Source organism: Ovis canadensis, chromosome 17 (assembly GCF_042477335.2).
Source record: "Ovis canadensis isolate MfBH-ARS-UI-01 breed Bighorn chromosome 17, ARS-UI_OviCan_v2, whole genome shotgun sequence".
Lineage (NCBI taxonomy): Eukaryota > Metazoa > Chordata > Mammalia > Artiodactyla > Bovidae > Ovis > Ovis canadensis.
Window position 1 is genome coordinate 15,582,796 of NC_091261.1, and position 16,562 is coordinate 15,599,357.

The window sequence follows — 16,562 nt, forward strand, 5'->3', positions numbered from 1 at the left end:
GTACTGGAGTTTCAGCTTCAGCATCATTCCTTCCAAAGAAATCCCAGGGCTGATCTCCTTTAGAATGGATTGGTTGGATCTCCTTGCAGTCCAAGGGACTCTCAAGAGTCTTCTTCAACACCACACTTCAAAAGCATCAATTCTTTGGCACTCAGCTTTCTTCACAATCCAACTCTCACATCCATACATGACCACTGGAAAAACCAGAGCCTTGACTAGATGGACCTTTGTTGGCAAAGTAATGTCTCTGCTTTTGAATATGCTATCTAGGTTGGTCATAACTTTTCTTCCAAAGAGTAAGCATCTTTTAATTTCATGGCTGCAATTACTATCTGCAGTGATTTTGGAGCTCTAAAAAATAAAGTCTGACACTGTTTCCTCTGTTTCCCTGTCTATTTCCCATGAAGTGATGGGACCAGATGCCATGATCTTCGTTTTCTGAATGTTGAGCTTTAAGCCAACTTTTTCACTCTCCTCTTTCACTTTCATCAAGAGGCTTTTTAATTCATCTTCACTTTCTGCCATAAGGATGGTGTCATCTGCATATCTGAGGTGATTGATATTTCTCCTGGCAATCTTGATTCCAGCTTGTGCTTCCTCCAGCCCAGTGTTTCTCATGATGTACTCTGCATAGAAGTTAAATAAGCAGGGTGACAATATACAGCCTTGACGTACTCCTTTTCCTATTTGGATCCAGTCTGTTGTTCCATGTCCAGTTCTAACGCTTCCTGACCTGCGTATAGGTTTCTCGAGAGGCAGGTCAGGTGGTCTAGTATTCCCATCTCTTTAAGAATTTTCCACAGTTTGTCATGATCCATACAGTCATCGGCTTTGGCATAGTCAATAAAGCAGAAGTAGATGTTTTTTTGGAACTCTCTTGTTTTTTTGATGATCCGGCAGATATTGGCAATTTGATTTCTGGTTCCTCTGCCTTTTCTAAATCCAGCTTGAACATCTGGAAGTTCATGGTTCATGCACTGTTTCAGCCTGGCTAGGAGAATTTTGAACATTACTTTACTAGCATGTGCTGCTACTGCTACTGCTGCTAAGTCGCTTCAGTCGTGTCCGACTCTGTGCGACCCCATAGACGGCAGCCCACCAGGCTCCCCCGTCCCTGGGATTCTCCAGGCAAGAGCACTAGAGTGGTTTGCAATTTCCTTCTCCAATGCATGAAAGTGAAAAGTGAAAGGGAAGTCGCTCAGTCGTGTCCGACTCCTAGCGACCCCATGGACTGCAGCCCACCAGGCTCCCCCGTCCCTGGGATTCTCCAGGCAAGAACACTGGAGTGGGCGGCCATTTCCTTCTCCTACTAGCGTGTGAGATGAGTGCACTTGTGCGGTAGTTTGAACATAATCTTTGGCATTGCCTTTCTTTGGGATTGGAATGAAAACTGACCTTTTCCAGTCCCGTGGCCACTGCTGAGTTTTCCAAATTTGCTGGTATATTGAGTGCAGCACTTTCACAGCATCATCTTTCAGGATTTGAAAGAGCTCAACTGGAATTCCATCACCTCCACTAGCTTTGTTTGTAGTGATGCTTCCTAAGGCCCACTTGACTTCACATTCCAGGATATCTGGCTCTGGGTGAGTGATCACACCATCGTGATTTTCTGGGGTCATGAAGATCTTTTTTGTACAGCTCTTCTGTGTATTCTTGCCACTTCTTCGTAATATCTTCTGATTCTGTTAGATCCATACCATTTCTGTCATTTACTGAGCCCATCTTTGCATGAAATGTTCCCTTGGTATCTCTAATTTTCTTGAAGAGATCTCTAGTCTTTCCCATTCTATTGTTTTCCTTTATTTCTTGGCACTGATCACTGAGGTAGGCTTTCTTAACCTCTCCTTGCTATTCTTTGGAACTCTGCATTCAAATGGGTATATATTTCCTTTGCTTTTCACTTCTCTTCTTTCACAGCTATTTGTAAGACCTCCTCAGACAACCATTTTGCCTTTTTTGCATTTCTTTTTCTTGGGTATGGTCTTGATCCCTGCCTTCTGTACAGTGGTAGGAACCTCCGTCCCTAGCTCTTCAGGCACTCTGTCAGGTCTAGCCCCTTGAATCTATTTGTCACTTCCACTGTATAATCGCAAGAGATTTGGTTCTCTTTAGTATAGTGGTATCAACTTGTTCTGAAGAAAAATCTCGCCTTTGCCTTAAGTACTGGCCTAGTTCACTTATACAAGGTGTGTTAACCATCTCTCCAGGGTATATTTTTTATTAGAGTTTACAATATCACAAAAGATTTCAGTCTTTGCTGATCACTTAACTTCTAAAATAAGTGTTTGCTCTTATACAATATACATTAGATCCCTGTCACAGACCATAATTTTAAATTTGCAGTTTCAAGAAGGTTGGAAAAGAACAAAATGTGAAGCATAATACACAAGCCATCAGCTCCTAGATATCTGAGCGTTTTTAATTAAGGGAGGCATTAGAACCTCATGTTCTTAGACTGTGTTGTTTTGGCTCACAGAATTCATTCATAGTGTCCTTTGGTTTCATTTTGAATTTATCTTTAAATTGTCTTTATCAGTGAGTCTCAAAGTGTGGTCCCTTATCATTAGTAGGCTTAACTAGTTAGAAATGTAAGCTTCTTAGGATCCACCCGGAGGAAGTAGTCTGTTACGAAGCCCTTCAGGTGATCCTGATACAGGAGAAACACTGTTGTCTATATTTCTGTAATTTGTTTTGGATTTTGCTGGAGGTTGAGAATAGAGTACCAGTTTATTCATCTTCTGTGTTGTATTATCTGTTTTACCTAGTAGGGGTGTTGAGATATTTTGAAGTTTAACTCTCTATTCTCTCCTCCCTTCCCTGAATCTGGTAACCTCAAATTTTTTGTCTCCGTGAACTTGTCCGTTCTAGATGCTTCACTTAAGTGGAGGTTCGTGTAGTAGCTGATCTTTCGTGTCTGACTTATTTCACTTAACATAATGATTTCAGGGTCCACCCCTGTTGTAGCATTTATATCAGAACTTCTTTTTATAGTTGAATAGTAGTCTTTGGTGTGTGTATCATATTTTGTTTATCCATTCATTTGTTGGTGTATACTTGGGTTTTTTTCACCTTTTTGGCTATTGTGAATAAAGCTGTAACAAATGTTGGTGTTAGAGCCCCTTTTCTCAACTCCTGGGTTTATTTTTTCTCTGTTCAATCTCTGTCATGTCCAACTCTCTGTGACCTCATGGGGTGCACGCAGTATGCCGGACTTCCCTGTCATCCATCATCTCCTGGAGTTTGCTGACACTCATGTGCATTGAGTTGGTGATGCCATCCAACCGTCTCATCCTCTGTCCCCACCTTCTCCTTTACCCTCATGCTTTCTCAACATCAGAGTCTTTTTCCAGTGAGTCGGCTTTTTCCATCAGGTGGCCAAAGTGTTGGAGTTTCAGCTTCAGCATCAGTCCTTCCAGTGAATATTCAGGGTTGATCTCCTTAAGGATTGACTGGTTGGATCTCCTTGCTGTCCAGGAGAGTCCCAAGAGTCTTCTCCAACATCACAGTTGAAAAGCATCAATTCTTTGGTGCTTGGCCTTCTTCATGGTCCAACTCTCACATCCGTACATGACTACTGGAAAAACCATAGCTTTGACTAGACAGACCTTTGTTGGCAAAATGATGTCTCTGCTTTTCAATATGCTGTCTAGTTTGGTCATAACTTTCCTACCAAGGAGTAAGCATCTTTTAATTTCATGGCTGCAGTCACCATCTGCAGTGATTTTGGAGCCCCCCAAAATAAAGTCTGACACTGTTTCCCCATCTATTTGCCATGAAGTGATGGGACCAGATGCCATGATCTTCGTTTTCTGAATGTTGAGCTTTAGGCCAACTTTTTGTCTTTCACTTTCATCAAGAGGCTCTTTAGCTCTTCTTCACTTTTTGCCATCAGGATGGTGTTACCTGCATCTCTGAGGTTATTGATATTTCCCCCAGCAATCTTGATTCTAGCTTGTGCTTTTTCTAGCCCAGCGTTTCTCATGATGTACTCTGCATAGAAGTTAAATAAGCAGGGTGACAATATACAGCCTTGACGTACTCCTTTTCCTATTTGGAACCAGTCTGTTGTTCCATGCCCAGTTCTAACTGCTGCTTCCTGACCAGCTAGAAATGGAATTTCAAGTCATATGGTGATTTTGTTTGTCTTCTTGAGAAACTGCCAAGCTGTTCCCTGCAGCGGCTGCACTAGTATACATTCCCACCAAACAGTGTATGGTTTCTCCATGTCCTCGCTAGAACTAGTGTTTTTTTCCTTTAAAAAATTTGTTAAAAATTGAAAATATTTATAGCTATCTTAATAGCTGTGAAGCTATGATTTTGATTTGCATTTCCCTAGTGACTAACCATGTAAAGCATTTTTTCATATGCTTATTTGGCCATTTAAATCTCCTTTAGAGAAATATCTGTTCAAATCTTTTGCCCATTTAAAAATAGGGTTCTCTTTTTGTTGTTGTGTTACTGGAATTCTTTATATATTATAGATATTAAACATTATTAATATACATGGCTTACAAATATTTTTAGCCATTTTGTAGGTTATCTTTTTACTTTATTAATAATACCTTGATGTATGATAGTTTTAAGTTTGAAGCCCATTTTATCTTTTTGTTGTTGTTGTTGCTCTTACTTTGGTATCATACCTAAGAATCCACTGTGATGAGTGTATCAGTCCAAGACCGTATACGTTTACATGTGTTTGTGTAACAGTTGTGTGGTTTTTAGCTCTTAAATTTAGATCTTTGGTCCATTTGAGCTATCATTTGCACATGATGTGAAGTAGGGATGAACTTCATTCGTGTGTGGAAATTTGGTTGTCCCAGCACTATTTGTTGAATAGTGAGTTGTGCATGTATTGTGATGGGCTATTGTAATGTGAACTTCAGGGTGAATTTTTAGGTGTTGATAGTGACGTCCTAAAGAATGTGCTCTTCTTGTGAGAACTTAATGTTGTTCATCTTTAGTTAATCTTGCCTAGAATATCACTGTGTGATAAAAATATAATTTGAGCCACATATGCAATTTAAAAGTTTCTAGAAGCCTCATTTTAAAAAGGAGAAACGATTAATATATTTTAATTAATCTGACTTGTCTCGAATATTATCATCTTAACATGTAAATAATATAAAATATTGAGATATTTTGCCTTTTTTTTGAATCGATTCTCCAAAACCTGGTGGGTGTTTTATTTGATTCGATCACCAAATTTTAATCAGAAATATTTGGTCTTTGTTTAGACTTTGTAAAATTTATGATTGAAAAAGTAGACTCACATACCTAAGTTGTTCCGAACAAATCCATGCTTTCCAGTGCCTGAAAATGAAAGTCGCTCAGCTGTGTCTGCTCTTTCCGACCCCGTGGGTCATGCAGTCTGTGAATTTCTCCAGGCCAGAGTACTGGAGTGGGTAGCCTTTCCCTTCTGCAGAGGATCTTCCCCACCCCGCAATCAAACTCAGGCCTCCTGCATTGCACGCGGATTCTTCACCAGCTGAGATATCAGGAAAGCCCTTCAGGATCTGAACTTAACTGCTGAAAAATGAATTTCTTTTAGTATTTGCATCCAAACTGATAAAACTGTTTCCTTTTTTTTTAAGTAGAATTCATTAGACTTTGAAGCAAAAGCTCAACAGTTTCAAAACTGTGCTACTCAAACTAAGCAAATTCACTAAGTCTTGCGTCAATTCACTGTTAACAGCAGATTCCTGAAGGAATTTGCATAAGTTGAAAAGCAACTCTAAATTCGGTCAGTATCAAAGTGTTCAACTATTTCTTGTTATTTTTGCAGTTTTCACACGTTGTCCATTGTAACTAAAATATTCTGTCTATTGATTCATGTTGTGGAAAAATGTAAAATCTTTATTGATTTGTTTTATGAAAACTTTCAGTTTCAGCACAGATTTCCATACCTTATAGCTAGGTCATAAATAACTTTTTGATACTCAGATTAAGCTTATTTACATATAGTGAGATATCGATGAAAAAACATAACAAATACTACTATTTTGTCTCTGATTATTGAATATAAAGCAATATTTTTTGAATAAGAGTTAATACAGTAATACAGTAAACCTTTGTGAAATTCTTCCATTACTCAATCACTGACAAATAATACAAGATTATTAAATGTATTGTCTTCTGTTTTTTCAACAGCTATGCAAATTGGCTAGGATTCATATCATTTGTGTGTACACACTTAACAATTTTAAACACTTAAATTCATGACACTTTTCATAGTTAACTTTAGAAAGCTAAACACAAATATTTTTAATGTATATCATATGGTGGAACAAAACGATAAGAGAAGCATTGGTTTCTTTTAAAATTCCAGTAACTGAATTTTTGACCTCATATGGCTGGAGCTGTCTGTTGAGATAGAAACTAATTTTTTAATATATAGCTGAAATTCTTTGACAGATGTAAAACTTCAGAAACAGTCTGTGCCATAATTTTGATTTTTAAAAACTACATATTGACATTTCTTATTAAATTTGGAAGTCCTTTCAAACAAAATGTCTAAAATTTTAATTTGGCAGTGTCTTTTGTATCACATGGTTTATCTAAAGGTAAAAGAAAAGTAATTTCTCAAACTCTATTGATTTTTGATATTGTTAGAATGGTCTTCTAGATGGTAAACAGTTGTTTTGTGGCTTAAATGAAGACCTTTCACTTTTGGTAAGATACCCTTTTTAGTATTCCTCTAACAAAATGCCTGTAATTGAAATGATTACTTTCTCTCCACTTAAATTTGGTTTTCTCCCTCTTTCCCCCCCTTTCTTTCTCTCCTTTATTTCTTAGAATTCAACACATTTTATAGCTTGCCAGAGTCATAAGCCCAGGTCCTTAAAAAATCTTTAAAAAATGTCTGTGGGACTTTTAATTCTTGCACCAGGTGACTACCTTTGTTGCTTCTATTTTGACTTAGGAAACCTCTTATAAAAATTATATACTTGCTGAAAATGTGTCTTAATTTTGTCCACCTTTTGGTTTGAAAAGTTTTCTACGCAGGAAGCAACTTTTAAATTTTGCTCTACTGCAGCTAGTTGTGATTATCATTCATGTTAGAATTGTGGATTACCTTCTTCCAGCCTCACTTATTGTTCTAGTTGCAGCACTCACTTCTGTATCTCTGCTTGATTCTTCATGAGTAGAATCCCTTTGTTTTCATTTAAAATTTTTGTTCACCTCGCCAACCTTTCATCCATTAAAAAAAAAAAGAAAACAGTTATATTCAAAAATATTAAAATGAAAAAAATTAAAAGTATCTCCATTTGACTATCAGTTATGATTTACATAGGCATCACTGCAACTTGTGATCTTTGCAGAAAAACCTTTAAGCAAATCCTTTACACTACTATTATATTAATATGTAGAAGAAAATTAAAGTTTAATAGTTAATTGATGCTATCTAGATCAAAACAATAAAGTTTTCTTTAATGGACATTTTATATCACTTCAGCTTTTACATTTAGATAAAATTATAATTAAATAAAAATTCAGTTGTTCAGTAATGCTAGTCACAGTCGAGGTGTTCACTAGTATATGCAGCCAATGACTAATATATTGGAAATGAAACTTTGAGAGTTGGTTATATACTTGCTTAAAGTATTTTGATGACTTGAGATCAATAATTAGTCTTTTTTGGATAATGCTAATATCATAAGAGGCGTACCAGAAGGACTTAAGAATCCTGGAAAGAGTTGATTTTTGCACTTTGCTTTATTAAGCTCCGCAGATGCCATGTGTGCGTTTTTTAAACAAGTTGAAAGTTTGTGGCAACCCTGAGTCAGTCGAGTCTGCTTGTGCCTTTTCCCCAGCAGTGTTTCCTTACTTCATGTCTGTGTGTCACTTCTTGGCAACCCTTGCGATGTTTCAGACTTTTCCATTATTTTGTTTGTAATAGTGATCTGTGATCAGTGATCCCTGAAGCAGTTGTTTCGGGGCATCACAAACCACACCCTTGTAAGATGGCAACTTAAGTGATAGATGCTGTGTATTCTGGCTGTCCCACTGACTGGTCATTCCCCCACCTCTCTCCCTCTTTTCAGGCCTCACTATTCCTTGAGACACAACAGTACTGAAATCAGCCAGTTGATAAGCCTGCAGTGACTCCAGTGTTGAAGTGAAGAGGAAGAGTTGCGTGTCTCTCACTTTAAATCGAAAGCTAGAGACAGTTAAGCACAGTGAGGAAGACACGCTGAAGCCGAGACAGGCTGGAGACTAGGCCTCTGGAGTCAGTGAGCCGAGGTGTGGGGAAAGGAAAAGTGCTTAAAGGAAATTCAAAGTGCTGCTCCAGCGAATGGACGAATAAGAAAGCGGAACAGCTTTTCTGCGGCTCTGGAGAAAGCGGCAGTGGTCTGGAAAGAAGGTCAAACCAGCTGCAACATTCATTCTCTCTCTTAAGCCAAAGCCTAACCCAGAGCAAGGCCCTCACTCTCTTCAATCCCCTGAAGGCCGAGAGGTGAGGAAGCTGCAGAGGAAAAGTCTGAAGCCAGCAGAGGTTGGGTCATGAGACGTGTCAGGAAAGAGCCTGTCTCCACAGCAGAGGCGTGAGGTGAGGCAGCCAGGGCTGGTGCAGCAGCAGAGAGTTTCCCAGAAGATGTAGCTAAGATAATTAGCGACTACAGTAAACAGCAGGCTTTCAAATGGAGACAAAACAGCCTTTTGTTAGAAGACGCCATCTAAGACTTTCATAGTTAGAGACGAGACGCCAGTGCTTGGCTTCAAAGCGTCAAATGGACAGGCTAACTCTCCTCTTAGAGTCGTGTGTGACTGGTGACTTTAGAGTTGACGTCACGGCTCACTTACCATTCTGAAAATTGAAGGGCCCTGAAGAGCTGTGCACAGTCTCCTCGCCTCTGCCGTGTAAATGGAATAACAGAGCCTGAAAGGCAGCACCTCTGTGCAACGTGGTTTACTGAAGACTACTCCCCAGAAAGAAGATTCACAGCATTGCTGCTCATTGACAGTGCACCTGGCCACTCAGGAGGTCTCATGGAGATGTACAGTGAGATGAATGCTTTTATACCTGGAACACAACATACATTCTGCAGCCCATAAATCAAGGACCAATGGAGATTTCAGTTCTTATTATTTAAGAAGTACATCTCATAAGTCTATAGCTCTCATAAATAGTGATTCCTCTGACGGAACTGGGCAAAGTATATAAAAAGCCTTCTGGAAAGGATCCACCATTCTAGATGCCATTAAGAACACTGTGATTCATGGGAAGAGATTATAATATCAACATTGACAAGATTTTGGAAGAAGCTGATTCCAGCTCTCATGAGTGACTTGGAGGAGTTTAAGCCTTTAGTAGAGAAGGAACAGATGTGGTAGAAATAGCAAGATAGCTAGAATTCAAAGTGGAGCCTGAAGATGTGAACTGCAGTCAGATGGCACTGGTGGTAAAGAACCCCCCTGCCAATGCAGGAGGCATGAGAGACTCAGGGTCCATCCCTGGGTCAGGAAGATCCCCTGGAGGAGGGTATGGCATCGCATGTCCGTATTCTTGCCTGGAGAATCCCATGGACAGAGGAGCCTGGCGGGCTGCAGTCCCTGAGGTCACACAGAGTTGGACAGGACTGAAGCGACTTCCCACCACCACCACAGTCCTTCATATTTCTCTGTTGTTGGTTGTAACTTCTGTGGTTTCCCTGATGTCTCAGTGGTAAAGAATCCACCAGCAGCACAGGAGATTCAGGAGGCATGAGTTTAAATCTTGGGTATGGACGATCCCCTGCAGGAGGAAATGGCTACCCACTGCACTATTCTTGCTGGAATAATCCCTTTGGCAGGGGAGCCTGGCAGGTTGCAGTCTATTGGGTTGAAAAGAGTTGGTCATGACTGAGTACGCATGCATGAAGTTTCTTCTTACGGATGAGTAAAGAAAGTGGTTTCTTGAGATGGAGTATACTCCTGGTGAAGACTGTTGAAATAACAAAGGATTTAGAATATTACATAAACTTAGTTGATAAAACAGCGGCAGGGTTTGAGAGGACTGACTCCAGTTTTGAAAGAAGTTCTACTGTGGGTAAAATACGATCAGACAGCATCGCGTGCTACAGAGAAATCATTTCTAAGAAGAGTCAGTTACTGCAGCAAACTTCATTGTTTTATTTTTAGAAATTACCACAGACACTTGAGCCTTCAGCAACCACCATCGTAATTAGTCAACAGCTACTAACACGGAGGCAAGCCCCTCCTCCAGCAAAAAGATTACAACTCACTGTAGGCTCAGATATGGTTTGCATTTTTTTATTAACAAAGTATTTTTAAATTAAGGTATGCACATTGTTGTGTTTTAGACATAAACTATTGCACTCTTAATAGTCTGTAGTGTAAATATAACTTTGTGTTGTTGTTCAGTTGCCAAGTCCTGTCTCTGACTCTTTGCAACCCAAAAGACTACAGCACAGCAGGCTTCCTTGCCCTTCACCATCTCCTGGAGCTTGCTCAAACTCATGTCTCTTAAGTTGTTGATACCATCCAATCATCTCATCCTCTGTCGCCCCCTTCTCCTTCTGCCCTCAATCTTTCCCAGCTTCAGGTTCTTTTCAAATGAGTCAGCTCTTCGCATCATGTGGCCTAAGTATTGTAGCTTCAACATCAGTCCTTCCAATGAATATTCAGGAAATATTGAATATTTAATATTGAATATTAAAAATATTCAGTATTTCCTTTAGGATGGACTGGTTGGATCTCCTTGCAGTCCAAGGGACTCTCAAAAGTGTTACAGCACCACAGTCCAAAAGCATCAGTTCTTTGGTGCTTAGACTTCTTTATGGTCCAGCTCTCACATCCGTACATGACTACTGGAAAAATCATAGCTTTGACTATCTGGGCCTTTGTTGACAAAGTGATGTCTCTGCTTTTTAATACTCTGTCCAGGTTTGTCATAGCTTTTCTCCCAAGGAATAAGCATCTTTTAATTTCATGGCTGCATTCACCGTCCTCAGTGATTTTGGAGTTCAAGAAAATAAAATCTGCCACTGTTTCCATTTTTTCCCCACCTATTTGCCATGAAGTTATGGGACTGGATGCCGTGATCTTAGTTTTATGAATGTTGAGTTTTAAGCCAGCTTTTTCACTCTCCTCTTTCACCCTCCTCAAGAGGCTGTTTAGTTCCTCTTCATTTTCTGCCATTAGGGTAGTATCATCTGCATATCTGAGGTTACTGATAGTTCTCCCCGCAATCTTGATTCCAGCTTGTGATTCATCCAGCCTGGCATTTTGCATGATGTAATCTGCATATAAGTTAAATAAGCAGGGTGCCAGTATATAGCCTTGACACACTCCTTTCCCAGTTTTGAGCCAGTCTTTTTTTTTTTTTTATATGAACTGGGAAACCAGTCAAGTTGTGTGACTTGCTTTATTGTGATACTCACTTTATTGTGGTGGGTTGGAACTGAGCCTGTAGTATCTCTGAGGTATGCCTATATTTGCATTTTCTTAAAAAGAAAAACATTCCAAATATTGTTTATGGATTAAAGGATACTTAGTAACCAGACACTTGGATACATGTATTATATATGAAATCATTCCCTCTCCTTCCCCCCTTTCTTATTCAAGAGTATTCTGCAATATTCTTCAAGTATTCTGCAAGAGTACTTGGAGAATGAGAGCGTGTCTATATTCTAAAAACGATTCCATCACTTAGGTGAAAAGACCAAACAGCAACAAAAAAAGGGAAACTATTTTAACTGCTCCCTCACAAAGAATTAGGAACATTTCATCTATAGAGATATGTAAAGGTCTCTCAGGTTTACAGCATATCTTTATATTATGAAATTTAGTTTCAGTTGACATGTATTATGGAAAGATAATGAATTGTTAGTGAATATTCTGAATTGGGTAAATATGAAAATGTTTTATTAAGTATACCACAACTCTTTTGTAAGTATACCTCAACTCTTTTGTGGTTTTTAAATCTAGGAGAGGACGTATCTAACTTTTTTCCTTCTTTTTTTTTAGCTGTTATCCTTTGAACAAGCCAAGTAGTAAGTTATCCATGTTTCTCATTTTTGCAAAATAAACGAATGCCGGTGTTCATTGCTTTCTTGGTTGTGATCTGTGAATACAAAGGGATGTCTTAAGGCTTGTTTTAAAGACCAGAGGAGCAAGTCTCTGAATTAAAAAGGAAGTAAGGCTTGTCTTAAGAGAATTTGTCCAAATGTGTTCTGTGGAAGTAGTCACTAGAGAGGGTTCTTGCAGAATGGTTTCTGTGATTAAGGTTGAAGAAATACTGTACACTGTAATAAAGGTCTGTTGAAGCTTCACAATGCACGGTGATATGTGAAAGACTCTGAGACATCCTACAGGAAAGAAACTTGCAAAAGCTTGTTTACCCTGTATTTCTTGAACTTGGACAGTGGAACGCCTTTTGTGTTTAACCTGTCTATCCTGTGAGAAATGCTGCCCTCTAGAGGCATAAATTTAATTGCTCTTGAATTTGAGTACTGTCATGCTGCCTTGTCTTGGTGTGTACAAACTGTAACACAGCAATGGGAAATAGGAAGATCTTATTTTTACCTAATTTTAAGAAAAGTTCAGGAGATAGAACAGCAGTGTATAACATATGCCCCTCTTTTTTTTGAAATATGCCTTATCCTTTTCTTTATATAGAGAATTATAAATGCAAGTCAAGTCTCCAAACATGATGAAGTTTCTCTTGCTGGCAGAAGTCTGTCGCTGTTTTCTTTGAAGACCTGTAAAATCTTGGTTCTAACAGTTACTATTCAAAAGGACGTCAGGGTCCTCATACTCCTTCCCATAATTTTCATGGTTTCCAGATCTGTAACTGGAGTCCGACTGTAGCATGCTGTACTTTTGGGTAGTCAGAGTGAGAAGAATGGGATTACGTGTCAGTGTAATTTTTTTTTTTTTGCCAACATAGCAAAAACTGGAATATGTATAATGTTGGTTCTATATATAGATGTTGGTTCTGTGTATAGATGTTGGTTCTATATATAGATGTTGGTTCTGTGTGTAGATGTTGGTTCTGTGTGTAGATGTTGGTTCTATGTATAGATGATGAGAGAGAAACATACTTTTACATTTGGCAGGTTGTATTGGCATGGTGCAATTACCAGAGACTCTGGAATCAGTATTCCAGGTCAAGCAGCCAAGAGAGAGGTATCGGTAATTGATGCTTCTTTGATTAGTCTCGGCACTGGCCTGTAGTTCGTAAAGTTGAAAGCCTGTGAACTCATGGTAATATGTAGAGGAAGAAGTCAAGCAGTCAAGATTCATGGGCTGATGGAGTGGATTTTTCTTTGTGCCTATTTACCTCTGTATTCTCTGTCCACTGTTGTCCACCAAGAGGTCCAGAGGACATTTTACTCACCCGAAAGGTAAAGCATACTTTCAGGACAGTGCCAACATCTGTGAAAAGCAGTGTAATTGCTATTGTCTGTGGTTGGGAGACCTGCCTACATTTAATTCATTGAAATTGTCTTTCTGATTTCAGATGGTGGGAGTCTAGGATGCCTCTTACTTTCATAGGCAAAGTGGGAGTCATTTTCCTGAGGTGGCCGGACTGGCCTGATGATCAGAGATGCAGTGACAGGAATGCTTCTTTTTGGCTGTGGCTAAATGGTCATGGAATCTCTGATCTAAAATAGATGGGCAGACTGTTAAGGGCTCTACCAGATCTGTATAACCAAAAATTTTAGGTTTCACAAATGGAGGTCTGAGAGTGACTGTAATTCTTCACACAGCTCTACAGACCAGGTCATGTCTGTAGAACGTCTGAAGTGTTCCTTCTTTGTGTGTTTATGTATTTAAAAGTGTTTTCACTTATTTTTCCGTTCCCACCCCCTTTCCCGTTTAGTCTATAAGTTGAAAGGAATCGGAAGGGAGGGTGACAAAGCCCGTGGCTTCTGATACCGGAGCTGTGCACAGCAACTGCTGAGACTGGGTCTCGTCTCCCTTTGAGGAACAGAGAGAGTTTTGTGCATACGAGGCTCGGTTATAATCTTTCGGGCTTGAGAATCTTGTTTGGTGCTTGAAGTTTGGAATAAATATGTATGTTGGTCGATAGCCAAGACTTGTTCTGTGTTTGGTCTTATTTCAAATAACCCCTCACGGTTGGGGAAATCGGTCTGATTGGACTATTGCAGAAGGCAGGACTCGGTTTCCTAACATCCCTTGCATCTAGGGCATGAGCATGTGGCCTCGATTCTGCTGATGAGACGCGTCTTTGGAAGACACGAATTCAGAAGGGAGAACTGCAGGGCAGCCGCTCGTGCTTGGGTCGCTTCCTGACGTGGATGTTGGGGACTGAGACGGTGGGCTTTTACAGGGACTATGGCAAACTGTCTGGCGAGTCTTATGTCTGAGGCTTCACCCTCATGGCACCAAGGGTTCAAAGAGTGCGAATAACTGGTGAGGAGACTCAGGTATTTTTCTGGCTGTATACCCCCAAGTTGATTTTTTGGCTCTTTGCAAAAGGGAATTCTGTGTGTCACCTAAAGTGTTTTAATAAATTCCTTTTCTGATGAGACTAACTGGAAATAGATTCTGTTGTTTGTAGGTAAAAACTGATTGATTGACTGATTGTAAAGAGTTTGTTTATTGTCGAAGTGTTTTGTTTTTCTAAGATCCAAAACTAAAAAGCCTCTTGATGAAAGTGAAAGAGGAGAGTGAAAAAGTTGGCTTAAAGCTCAACATTCAGAAAGTGAAGATCATGGCATCTGGTCCCATCACTTCATGGGAAATAGATGGGGAAACAGTGGAAGCAGTTTCAGACTTCATTTTTTGGGCTCCAAAATCACTGCAGATGGTGACTGCAGCCATGAAATTAAAAGACGCTTACTCCTTGGAAGAAAAGTTATGACCAACCTAGATAGCATATTGAAAAGCAGAGACATTACTTTGTCAACAAAGGTCCATCTAGTCAAGGCTCTGGTTTTTCCAGTGGTCATGTATGGATGTGAGAGTTGGACTGTGAAGAAAGCTGAATGCTGAAGAATTGATGCATTTGAACTGTGGTGTTAGAGAAGACTCTTGAGAGTCCCTTGGACTGCAAGGAGATCCAACCAGTCCATTCTGAAGATCAGCCCTGGGATTTCTTTGGAAGGAATGATGCTAAAGCTGAAACTCCAGTACTTTGGCCACCTCATGCGAAGAGTTGACTCATTGGAAAAGACTCTGATGCTGGGAGGGATTGTGGGCAGGAGGAGAAGGGGACGACAGAGGATGAGATGGCTGGATGGCATCACTGACTCGATGGACATGAGTCTGAGTGAACTCTGGGAATTGGTGATGGACAGGGAGGCCTGGCATGCTGCGATTCATGGGATCACGAAGAGTCGGACATGAGTGAGCAAATGAACTGAACTGAACTTAAGATCCAAAAATTACCAAGCGCTTACACTCTACTTTTTCCTCCCTGGAGGTCTACCATTTTTTTCTACCAAGAACTAGAAGGCCAAGTTTTGCACCTTCTAAATTGTTTTCTGTCGTTCACAACTCAGTTTGAGTTCCACTGCTCTGGTGAAACCTTTCTTTTAAATCCCAGCACCCTGACGGATTTTTTTCTTCCTCTGAATTCCAGGAGCACTTGTTTAGGCCTTAAGTGTCAGATTTTGTTTCTTTCTTTCTGTATGCATCGTAGCTCTCGCACTAAGTGATCAGTTTCCTGAGAACTGGTAACATACCTCTTTCTGTCCCTTGCGTTACCTAGCGGAATGCCTCGTACCTATTAGAGTCAAAGTTCAGCACGGTCACTTTCATAATGCTTCATAGAGTTACTGAGAATCACAGTGATGCCAGGCCAAGTGAGCTGAGATAGCAAACTGATTAGACTTATTTTATCTTGTCCTAGCAAGACAGAATTGTCTGGCCATGAGGCGCGCCCAGTTTCTGTCTTCCTCAAGAGATCTGAGACTTACCTCTCATCCCTGTTCTCATCAGTAGGTGGCCATATCTTTTAAATTACCATCTTAAAAATGTTTTATACTTGTTTGCTTTGACAAAAGCCTTCTATGTATTTCTTTCCTATTTCCTTCCATTGTACCCTCCGAAATTGCTGTTCATAATTAAGCTATTTCTAATCTCTTAAAATTTTGCATAAATTATGAAATAATTAAAACATACAAAAACTTACAGGAAGTAATATAGCAAACACTTTTGTGCATGGCCGCAAGCATGTTAACTTTCTCGCTTGTTTGCTTTTTCTCTTCCTGTAAAATCCTCCTCTCCTCGTCCTCTCCCCCCTCCTTTGGAAGCCCCCGTTATCCTGAGGCCTTGGTGCACCGTTCCACGCTGCACTTTCACATGGAGGTTAGTTCATTCTTCTTAACTGCCATTTGGTAGTCCATGTTCAAGGGAACTCAGTTTCATGCTGAGAAATAACTGGGTCCTACCTTTTGGTAATAGTATTGTAAGGAACAGACTTGTATATAGATGCCTAGTCTCCATGTAACTGTATCTGGTACAGACACCAGGGCCAGACTTGCTGGATTACAGGGTATAGGTGCCAGTTTATCTCACAGAGTAAAACCAGCTCCAGTCCAAAGTAGAGGTACTACTTTGTACCCACCAGCATGGTTTCCCACATCTTACTG

General features: G+C 39.9%; 1 protein-coding gene across 7 annotated transcripts in view; it reads left to right on the forward strand.

The window, feature by feature from the left end:
• Nucleotides 1-16,562, forward strand: part of FBXW7 (F-box and WD repeat domain containing 7) — a 224,254-nt gene that overhangs the window by 28,818 nt on the left and 178,874 nt on the right. Inside the window, exon 1 of one of the 7 annotated variants that reach the window (XM_069556699.1) lies at nucleotides 9,057-10,278. The exons of 5 other annotated variants lie outside the window; for them this stretch is intronic. The gene's annotated coding sequence lies outside the window, so the exon portion shown is untranslated. Of the gene's footprint in view, nucleotides 1-9,056; nucleotides 10,279-16,562 lie in introns of those variants that run through there. One more of the 7 variants, XM_069556701.1, reaches the window with a different exon arrangement.